Source organism: Cebus imitator, unplaced genomic scaffold, assembly GCF_001604975.1.
Source record: "Cebus imitator isolate Cc_AM_T3 unplaced genomic scaffold, Cebus_imitator-1.0 Scaffold187, whole genome shotgun sequence".
In the NCBI taxonomy this organism is placed as follows: Eukaryota; Metazoa; Chordata; class Mammalia; order Primates; family Cebidae; genus Cebus; species Cebus imitator.
In genome coordinates, this window is record NW_016107502.1 from 173,254 (window position 1) to 177,126 (window position 3,873).

Sequence of the window (3,873 nt, forward strand, 5' to 3'; positions counted from 1 at the left end):
AGACGGGGTTTCACCATGTTGACCAGGATGGTCTTGATCTCTTGACCTCGTGATCCACCCGCCTCGGCCTCCCAAAGTGCTGGGATTACAGGCTTGAGCCACCGCGCCCGGCTGCTTTAAAATCTTAATCGCATAGAGAATAATTTTCTCCACAGAGCTGCTGGCACATTTAGTTTGTTTTCTCCATTAGACTAAGTTTGTGAGAACAGGAGCCAAGCATATTTTGGATAACCATTATATGAGAAGTTCTCAGCATAGTGCTGGACATGTAGTAATCCTTCATTAAGTATTTGAACAAAGAAGGAATAAATGAACGGTTTTGTGGTGTTACATGCTGTGATCGTCATGTTCAGCCAGCTTAGAACCTATACCCAGCATTCGTTGCATTTATATTCACTTTTTATATGAATCTATTCTAATTCAGCAAATCCTGTAGCTAGGATTGCTAACAATCAAGATGTGTGGATTCAGTAGGTGACTAAAAGTCTCTAGAGTTTTGTCTTTATGTGGTTGGTGGAACTAATAATGGGACTTCTAGCCTAATAAATTATTTTAAAGGTAGTATTATTGAAAACTAAGAGACGAATTTACTATGATCATGGGGAAAATTCTGTTACACACACACGTACGTACACACTTATCCCTCTGCCCACAGAGATCACAGTAATTGTGATGAGCCCTTTATTTTCTTCATTTCATTGTAGAGCAAATTGTATTTAGGGAGAAGTGGGCACAAAAATGTAGATTATTGATTTGTTTGTATTCATTTTTATTCTTATGCATCCTAGTATCATAAGGCACAATTGTACCTACTTTGCTAACATGAAGTCAAATCTACGGTTCATCTCTCAAGCATGTTCTAAGACATTAGTCTTTAAATTTTGTATATAGATATATTTTCTATTTTTTTTTTAAGTTGGTCCTAATTTGTAATTTGTATTCTTTTCTTTGAAAATACTACATGTTGTATGAATGTTACTTTTATAAGCCTTTCTATAGCACAATTTTTTTTAAATTATATTTTTACTTAGGTAATAAAAACATAAGAATTCAAACAATATAAAATTGATGTTTGCTGAAAACATCTCTCTCTACTTGGCTCAGTTATTTATCAGTGACCATCACTGACTTTTAATGTATCTTCCAGAGATAGTCAGTGAATTTAGAGACATAAATTTTATGGGAATTTTTTTTTCACATGGCTAGGAGTTTCAAAGGACTTTTTTTTAAATTAAAAAAAAAAATCTCTTTGGACCAGATGTATAAATTTTGGTGTTAAATAATGTACAAGAAGCTGGCATGTTAGTGTGCACCTGTACTCCCAGCTGCCCAGGAGGCTGAGGCAGAAGGATCCCTGAGCTCAAGTGTTTTAGTTCAGTGTGGACAACACAGCAAGACACCACCCTCCATCTCTTAAAAAAAAAAAATGTATGAGAATATCATTAGGGCCATGAAATGCCACAGGTTTTTAAGAAGGAAGTTACTCAGCTGGAGGTAAGGGAATTTCCACAAATGCAAGCTGAGCATTCAAATGGTGTGTAACAACAAAGGCAGCATCACATAATGAATAAAACATTGTGCTGGGAATCAGAAGTGTTTGGTTCTAGTTCTGACTCTGCCATTATTCAGCTGTGTGATTTTAGGTAAAGTCCTTAAAGTCAGTTGGCCTCAGTCGTTTCATCTGTAGAGTGAGGTGAGACTGAATAAAATAATAGAATGTTAGAAAGGATCTTAAGAGTGTCTACTGCCAGGCATGGTGGCTCACGTCTGTAATCCCAGCCCTTTGGGAGGCCGAGGCAGGTGGATCTCGAGGTCAGGAGATCGACACCATCCTGGCCAACACAGTAGAACCCCATCTCAACAAAAAATACAAAAATTAGCTGGGCATGGTGGCGTGCGCCTGTAGTCCCAGCTACTCGGGAGGCTGAGGCAGGAGAATTGCTTGAACCCAGGAGGCGGAGGTTGCAGTGAGCTGAGATAGCACCATTGCACTCCAGCCTGGGTAACAACAGTGAAACTCCGTCTCGAAAAAAGAAAATAAGAGTGTCTACTAAGTTAGAGCCAAGATGGAGGCATACTGAGGAAGACCAGGCCACAGCTCAGCCCAGGCATCCCAGGTGGGCAGTATCTTGGTGGGAACCTCACAGTCCAGAGTAGGCCAACCTGCCCATGGAACACAGTGCATACCCATCAGTGACAGTGGCACACCGTAGTAGTTACCTCAATGGGGGTGGGAGAGGCTGGGGAATCCCTGCCCAGATGTACATTAGATTAGACTCAGGAATTCTGCTCTGGCAGTGTCCCTTTGGTTGAATGTCACTGCTCTTGAGCTTTGTAGGATAAGAAACAGCTAAAAGCAACTGAAGTTAGTCAGTATCCTGAAGTTTGTTTCGTATGAGCCAGTCTCATAAATGATAAATACGAATCTGAGAATGATTTTCTAGTGAACTGTACGTTAGAATTAGCTGGTCATTACATTCCCAGTAGAAACATCTGTGGGAAGTTTACAGTCAGAACATGGCTTGATATGTTTGAAATCAAATCAGGTGGAGTTTGTCTTTATAGTGACACATTAAAATATGATGGTATGACTAATTCACCTCTTCTGAAGGGATGTACCCACCCAAGGAAGGAGATTCGCATGTGGTCAGGACAGCCTGCCTGCTTTAGAGCTAGAGACACAAGGTAGATCTTGCTCTTTCCTTCCCTTAACTCATCTGTCATCATTCAGCTTACAGTATTATTGATTTGGTTTCATATCTGTTACGTTTTCCTCATATTATAATCTTAGAATTTAATGTTTAAAAATTCTACATCTCCAGATAATTGAAATGTGGCTGTTTTTCTCCTATACATATATTAAATCTCAAAAGCAGCAAACAGTCACTCAGGAGCCAGTTTGTGTTACAAAATCACGATTTGTGATCTGTGAAGATTTTAAACAGCTTTATTAAGATATAATTAACATGCTGTAAATATACACCTATGTAAAGCATGCAAATGATTTTTAGATCTTACAAATGGAATCATACAGTATGTGGTCTTTTGTGTCTGGCCGCTATGACTTAGCATAAAGTTCACCCATGTTGTAAATGTGCCAGTACTTCATTCCTTTTTATTGCCAAATAACATTTCATTGTATGGATATACCACATTTTGTTTATCCATTCATCGGTTGATGGACTTTTGTGTTGCCTCCACTTTTTGCATATTATAAATAAGGCCGTTCTGGATATCTGCAAACAAGTTTTTGTGTGGACCTGTTTTCATTTCTTTTGGGTATATACCTAGGAGTAGAATTGCTGGGTCATGTTGTAATTCTGGTTAGCATTGTAAGGAACTGTCAGACTCTTTTCCAAAAGGCTGAACCATTTTACATTCCTACCAGCAGTGTATGAAGCTTTCAGTTTTTTCACTTTTTGTTTGTTTGTTTGTTTTAATATGGAACCTTCACGAGTTCACGTGTGGTTTCTGTGCAGGGGCCATGCTAATCTCTGTATCATTCCAATTTTCACTGTATGGGCTGCCAAAGCAAGCACAGTTTTTCCATAGTCTTTTTTTTTTGGCGACAGAGTCTTACTCTCTCATCCAGGCTGGATTGCAGTGGCGCAATCTTGGCTCACTGCAATCTCTGCCTCCTGGGTTCAAATGATTCTCGTGCCTCAGCCTCCCAAGAAGCAGGGATTACAGGTGCCCACCACCATGCCCAGCTATTTTTCTATTTTTAGTAGAGACAGGGTTTCGCCATGTTGGCCAGGCTGGTCTGGAACTCCTGACCTCAAGTGATCCACCTGCCTTGGCCTTGAAAAGTGCTGGGATTATAGGCAAGAACTACTGAGTCTGGCCAGTTTTTCCACATTCTTTTTTTTTTTT

At 39.6% G+C, this 3,873-nt stretch overlaps 1 non-coding gene across 1 annotated transcript; it reads right to left on the minus strand.

Moving 5' to 3' along the window:
* Positions 1 to 3,435: 3,435 nt before the first annotated feature.
* Positions 3,436 to 3,539, minus strand: LOC119473811. Its single transcript, XR_005203047.1, has one exon. It is a non-coding gene; the product is annotated as a U6 spliceosomal RNA (small nuclear RNA).
* Between the last annotated feature and the right edge of the window lie 334 nt (positions 3,540 to 3,873).